Below are 7474 nucleotides of genomic sequence, written 5' to 3'. Positions count from 1 at the left end.
TAGAGCACGTGGGTTGGGAGGGAGGGCAGAGGGAGTGGACATGACAGGCTGTGGGCAAGTGACCCTGACACCTGGCCATCCCCTGGCCCTTTAGTGAGTATCCAGGGCCTCCTGCTTCCTCAGGGTCAACCTTGAGGACCCTTATTTGGTGAGGCCTGATGCTGTCCAGGTGAGTCAGTGTTTAGGAGGCCCCCAGGCTTCAGAGTGTCCCCCACTCCAATCCAACCCCTGACGACCTGGGTCAGGATGAGCTTACTGCCATTCAGGCTTCTGGGGAGCTGCCGGCCAGGGTAGAAGGTGCAGGGAGTGTAGGGTGGTCATCAGGCCCTCTCATTCCAGGGTGGGCCCCCCTGGGAACCTCTGGGCCTCAGCCTCACCTCCGAAGGGGACTGACTGAACTACTTACCCCACCTTTGCTCAGGGGCCCTTCCATCTCTGATGAGGCTGCTTCAAGCTGCAGTATGGAGGGTCGAGAGAGAATTCTGCTTGTGCCCATGCACTACCCCTCTTCCCCAGACTGAGGTGCTTCAGGGCTGTGCTTGAGAGGCCTGCCCTGGGTGCCATGGGGGTAGGTCCAGTGAGCTGGCAGCACCCCTGCCCTTGTGGATGGGCCTGCTGGGGCAGATCTGTGGCAACTGAGCCCTCCTCCACCTCCTTCACCTGGCTCTGGGCTGTTGGGATGGTGGGCAGCTCCCGGGGGCATATCCCTGAGCAGATGGGGGAGGACTATGTGTTGGGGGAGAGGGCACTTAGGGGTTGAGAGAGGATGGGAGAGCGGGAAGGGATAGCCAGGAGAGCCTAAGAGAGCTGAGAGTGCTCTGGGCTCTTGTGAGATAGCACCCAGCTTGTGTTTATCAGTTAAAATTGGGTTCAGGGTGAAAGTTTATTTTTTTTCTTAAGTGAAAATTTTACCGAACTCAGGTCCAGCTGCTCACTGCTTAAAAATCAATACTGGAGTGGCACGTATTGGCAGGAATGGAAATGGTGCTTTTAATCAGAAAACCAGCAATCTGGGTAGGAAGGATTCTGTCCCCCAAAACGGAGTCCTGAGATTCTGCTTGGTCATGAGGGTTTTAAGGGGGAAAGAGGAAGTGAGGTCAGTTAATCATGGAGATAGGGGCCAGCCCCCACTGTCTGCAGGCTTTTTGGCTTCTTGTGATCTTTCCTTAGTTGCTGTCTTGTTCATGCACTTTGTTCATGAGATTACTGAAGGGGGAAGCTGGGATAGAGTCCCGGTTATCTATTAATTGCTTAGTCTTCCTTTCTATGTCTTTGATCCATGGAGAGACCCAACAGGTTAGGCCAGGGATTGTGTGATCAAAGATTTGAAAGATGTACTTGGGCCAGAGATGAGCAGAGCATGAGGGTGCCTGGTTTGAGGTTAGTGACAATATAAATTTCTAAAGTGACAAGGTGAAAGGGCCTCCTGCAAAGAGGTCTTTCTTGCAAAGAGCTGCTTACAAATCCCCACTTGTCTGAAAATTATTCCATTTCTGTGGGATCAGGGGTGAAGTCCATCTTGTGTAACTTCTGTATGTTGACATAGTGAAAGTGAAAGTTGCTCAGTCCTGTCCAACTCTTTGCGACCCCATGGACTATACAGTCCATGGGATTCTCCAGGACAGAATATTGGAGTGGGTAGCCTTTCCCTTCTCCAGGGGATCTTTTCAACCCAGGTCTCCTGCATTGCCAGTGGATTCTTTACCAGTTGAGCCACAAGGGAAGGCCAAGAATACTGGAGTGGGTATCCTATCCCTTCTCCAGCAGATCTTCCCAACCCAGGAATTGAACCAGGGTCTCCTGCATTGCAGCCAGATTCTTTACCAACTGAGCTATCAGGGAAGCCCTGCATGTTGACAGAGGGCGCCATATTCTCAGAGTGGAAGCTGTTGACTTGGGTGTGTAGCATCTCTTTGCTGACAATTTTAGTCGTGCGTCAACATTGAGTCTGTGACTATATAGTATTCATTAGCTGCTGGAGCCACTCTTTTGTGACTCTGGGAGGTCTGGGAGACTCAGCTTTTCTACAGAGAGAGGCAGGGGGTGTGGAGGGGCCTTTGTGTGTGTTTGTGTGTGGGGTGGGGGAAGGAGGGGCACAGGATTCTGCTGGGTTCCAAAAGCAGCTCCTGGGGGTGCAGTTGCCCACCAGTCTGTCCATCCATAGGGCCCGCCAGTATCAACCTGGGGGTTCTCACTTAGTCCTGAGTCTCTGCTCTGTCCCTTATCAGTGCCTCCTGGGACATGTGACTGCTTCCTCTCATGGTGTCCACTTTCCACTGTGCCCTGATCACCCCCCGTCCATCCCACTTGACCTCTCCCTGAGCTCCAGACCATCTTGCTGCCGGCCAGGGCATCTAGCCATGTGGCCAGAGCTGAGTGCGGGTCCTCCCCACGCCTGGGCCGAGCTGGAACAGGGCCTCCATGAGGGTCAGTCCACCACCTCCCCCCCACATCCTGCCCTCACCCACACAGCCGTCTCCTTGTCTCTTGGCCCTGTTCTCTGTCACTCTCCGAGCCGTGACTCCTCCTCTGCGCAGGCTCCTCTCTCATCAAGGACACTTTCTCAGGGGTGGGCATCGGATTCGTGGTGGGGGCTGCCATGTGGCTGGGGCATATGGAGGGCCAGCCGGTATCACTGCCTCCCTTGGCCTCCTGTGTGCATCCCCCAGCATATTGGTCCCAGAGTCTGCCCCTTCCCCCAGCTCCTGGCTGAACCCGGCCTCCTTGGTGGAGCAGCTGAGGCCCCAGGGGCTTTGCCAGTGCTCACCTGAACTGACTGCTCTCACTGCCCTCCTGGGCCTGTGTCCACATGTAGGTGAGGATAGTGACCTCTCTCTGGCAAAATGACCCAAGGATAGGCCATGGGGTCAGAGAAGGGGCTGCCTGGCTTCCAAGAGACCCCAGGCTGGCCTTTGTGGTTGTTCGAGCCAGGCCTCTGCCTCCAACCCCATGGCTTGGGATTTCCCAGGCAAGAATACTGGAGTGGGTTGCCATTTCCTCCTCCAAGGTATTTTCCCCACCCAGGGATCAAACCCATGTCTAACCCTAATCTCCTGCTCAGGTCTCTTGCATTGCAGACAGATTCTTTACCTGCTGAGTAAAGAATCTACTGAGCCACTTGGGGAGCTGGGAGGAGTGACTTTAAGCAGAATGACCGCTCCCCAGCCCTGCCCCTGGCCCTTGGCCCAGGGGTCTGATTACAAGGAGTTTGTGCCCCACCCCTCTTTGACTGCCTATCCCAGGCCCACAGCAGTTGTCTAATTGTGAATGTCATTAGAGGCAAGTGTTAATCGTGCCTGTGATTGTCAGCTGCACCTGTGATTAGCTGTGATTTGAGCCCCAGAAAGGCCTGGTGGGGGTGGTTGGGGCTCCCTCTGTGGGTTCTGACTATATCACTTAGTTCTGGCTGAGCTGGGCACCCCTCAGCCTTTCCGAGCTGCTTCCCTGAGGCTGGCAGAGCCCCAGCGAGTCCAGCAGTGTCCCTGAGGGTCCCCTGTGTGGCTCTCTGATCAGCAAACTGTGAGCCAGTGCAACTCAGACTCGGGCCAGTAGTCAAGTGCAGGCTGCGCTGTGAGAGCATCTGAGGACTGGACCCACTTGCCTTGGGGTCTCTGGCCGGCATGGGGCTGGGGGTGTAGTTTGTGTTGGAATGAAGAGCCCCTGTGGTGGGGAGAAGGTGGGGGGCGCACAGAGAATCAGAGGGGCAGGAGAATCCTAAACCTGACCCAGGCCTTTCCTGCTGTTACGAAGGTATGTCTGCCAAGGCAGGGGGTGGGACGCACCTTGTTTAGCAGTTTGTTAGCTTGGTCTATACCTTCTAGGAACGTTACCATATTTAGATGCGTGGCACTTGGGTCTTGTTTGTCCACACCCCTAGGCCTGACCCGTGGGAGGAGCCTGGTTCTGTTGAGGGTTGTGCTCGGAGCCCAGAATGGAGCCCGAGACACAGTGGGTGCTGAGATGTTTGCCGAGCGAGCAAGTCCCACTCCTGACACCAAAGCCCCTGTGTTCATCCATCTGCTGTTCATAGGGACACTCGAAGAAAAACAAACCAGGGTGAGCCGACTGCGTAAAAGGGGGGCTTTATTTACTCCCCTGCAGCAGTGTCCGCTCCCGCACACGACGACCCTGCGGAGCCGCTGCTCAGTGTGGAACCAAGACCGCCTGGCACTAAAAACACATTGAAAACATCAACGCTCTTCCCTTTTTTTCCTTTTTTTTTTTTTTTTGGTACAAAATGATACAAACAACAATACAAAATAGTTGTGCTGTTGACAATTACAAAAAAAGTTGGAACATTTGTCTAACTGCGCGATGCTCAGTTGCAGTGAGAATACATCATACTCCAGTATCTTTCCCCAGAACAACCACAGTCATGCGGGCTGCTACACATGTTGTCCATTGTCAAAAAGAAACATGCAAAAAAAAAAAAAAAAAGATCAGAATGGGAAAAGGAGAGAGAAAGGAAAAGCGAGACGCGTTCCAATTATACACAGAGGTGGTCCCCCCACGGATCCCGGCATTGCGGGGCCTGTCGTATATACACCATGTGGCCGGGGGCTGTCTCACAGGGCGCTCTTCGTGGGGGAGACTGTGTTTGCTTTTTTGGTGTTCCTTTCAGCCGTGACAAAACCCAAGACTCTCCTCCCTGACATTTCCCCTCAGAGAGAACAGAGTTGTCTTGAAGACCCGGGTGGGTCAGTGGTGCTCACAGTAGGGAAGCCTGATGGCTGGCTGGTACCCTGACCCTCTGGCGGTGGAAGGCCTGGCACCTGGGTGTTCTGAGAACACGAGAAGGGGAAGGCCGGCTGGGCCATGGGGAAGGGCTGCCAAGGCCCGATAGGCTTGGGGCTCCGGGCTGGGGATGCCTGCTGCCCGAGACTGGAGTGTCCTTGTAGGTGAGTCCTGGTCACAAGAACAAAAATCTCTGTGGGCACAGGACTTGCCTGAGCACCTCGCCCGCGCTGAGTCCAGGCCTCCTCTGGCTGCACCCCCTGGTCTGGACCTGTCACATCTATAAGCTACGTGAGAAACGTTTGACACTGACTGTGTAGTTAATGCTAACCGTTGGTTGGGACAGAGTTCCCAGATGCTTCTGGGAGAGGGTAGGGGTCTCCAGAGGCTGTCTGGGGTGGCAGTGAGGAGGGGCTGCTCTCTGGCTGCCTGGGAGCAGGGATGGGGCCTGTGTAACGTAGACAGATTGTGGGGTGGGGGCCTGGCAGTGATGAGAGGAGGGGGAGAGGAGCTGCAGGGAGGCTGGGGGGCTGGTGTTCAGGACAACGAGCTGTGGGCTGGGCCTGGCACCCCATCCCTGGGGTGAGCCCAGGACCCTGGGGACCCAAAGAGGCTTCAGGAGTCCAGTGGGGAGAGTCCACAGCTGTCTGGGTCCCCCACCCCATATTCATACTTAGAACTTTGACTGCAAAAACAAACGCGAGATTCCAGCTCACATCTCACCAACCCTGAGGACACTAGCAGTCCTCAAATGGCCATGCCTCTAGGTGCTGGGATAGTCCTCATTGGCTATCTGAACCCGAGCGATTTGCATAGCAGGAAGGGGGTATCCCCCACCTCGGCAGGCTACCCACCTAGGTCTATGAGATGGGCTATCTGCCTGGGGGCATCAGCACATGACCCAAGCGGTCGCTGCCTCTGTCTACCTGTCCCTTCGTCCCTCCTTGGGCCACTGTGGACGGGGTCAGGATGGACCTGCCTCCCTCAGACCACAAGCTGAGTCGCCTCCCCAGCTCAGCTCAGCCCTGGGAGAGGGGATGGAGTTAGCGAGGAGTTTGGGGAAGACCCTGACGTCCAGCGGGGACACACCCACGCGGATCACACACACACACACACACACGTACACTCAAGTTCATCTTCGAGGCTGAAGCTGTTTAGAAAAGAGGATGACCATGGCATTGGGGGCAGGCCATGGGTGGGGGTGTGGATCAAAGACCCTCTCCATGGAGAACATGGGGAGTATGTGCACCCCTGTCCCAGGTCCTCTGGAGGCCTGACCCCAGGAGCAGACCCAGGGTGGGGCTCCAGGGCAGGCCTGACGCCAAGTCCTGCTGGGGAGCCGAGAGCAGGTGAGGATTCCCCTGGAGGGGCCTCTCCAGCCAGCCCAGATGCCTTCACACCAGACAGGCTATCCCTGGGTGATGCTTGGGGGAGAAGCTGCCCCAGGGCATTTTCTCACCCGTTCCCCTCTAGCTGTCCACTCCCCGCAACCCCGGCAAACACAGCAGGGGCTCCGGTGGGTCCTTGGGACGCGGTGCCTCTTGCTGTCCTGTGGAACTGAGCCTGGAGTCTGGCTTGAGAGTCACACTGCCCGTCAAGAGGGCACGTCCAGGTGTGAGAGCTTGAGCAGCTAACTGGCCCAGCAGCTGCTGGGGGCTGATACCGGTCCAAAGAAAAGGAGACTGTTCCCGGTGGGCGTGGCCCAGACATGTGTGGGATGGACCGAACGGACGACGAGACTGTCCCGGCATTGGAGCAGACTTCTGCCATCCTCGTCAGCTCCCGGGCTCCAGAGGCCGGTCCAGAGGGGCAGAACTGGGGCAGACCCCAGAGTCTCCCGCTGGCTGTGCTGGTTTCTGGACCCCAAGTGAGCATCAGCTCTCCCTGTGGTCGGTGCAGCCCTGCCAGTGGCCAGAGACATCCAGAGCCTTCGGGGGCTGGACTGGTGAGTGAGTGGGGGCCTTCGACTTGGGGTCTCTTTGAAGTCTTATTGAAAGGGTGGAGGGCTCATGCCAGGGGTTGGTGGGATGCTGGCTGGTTTTGGTTGTGGGTTCTTGGGACACCGTACTCTCTTGGACCAAAGATAGTGGGGACCTGGGTGTCTTTCAGGGTCACAGTTGGCCCTGGGGGAGGCCTAATGATTGACTGGGGGGCCCTGGGCAGCCATGGGGGACATCAGGGACGGTCCCAGCTGTTTCCAGCTTCTGGGAGTCAGGGCAAAAGTCAGAGTGCACAGTGGGTCTTGGGTCCATGGGCCTGGCCCACACCCAGGGGACTTGCTGCTGCAGAAGCTGAAGGTAGGTCTTTGAGCTGACCTGGGGACCCCATGGGGTAGGAGACCCTGACTGTGGACAGCAAAGCATGAGGACTCAGAGGGGCTGATGGGGTTTGGACCCGTTGTTCTTCTTTGTCAATTATCAAGCGAGTCACCCATTTGTTTTCTTGATAAAAGATCAAAAAAAAGAAAAAAGGACACATTCTTTCCAATTCCTTAATTGGTGCCTTCAGAGCTGGGACTCGCCAGGGCTGGGGGTGCTCAGGACCGGGTGGGGGGTCTGTCTGCTTGCTTTTAGTCGCTCCTGAGTTTGAGGGAATCTGATACATGTACCAAAAGGCACTTTCATTTTTTTTTTTAAAACAGTGCTTCTGTCCTAAGAAATTCAAGTTAAGACAGAGTGCCTCTTGCTCTCCTCAGTGCTGAGTCAGCCGCGGGTCAAGTGTTCATGCCAGACAGCTGGGG

Source organism: Bison bison, unplaced genomic scaffold, assembly GCF_000754665.1.
Source record: "Bison bison bison isolate TAMUID 2011002044 unplaced genomic scaffold, Bison_UMD1.0 scf7180017864167, whole genome shotgun sequence".
Lineage (NCBI taxonomy): Eukaryota > Metazoa > Chordata > Mammalia > Artiodactyla > Bovidae > Bison > Bison bison.
The sequence above is the reverse complement of the archived record's forward strand: the minus strand, read 5'-3'. Positions refer to the sequence as shown.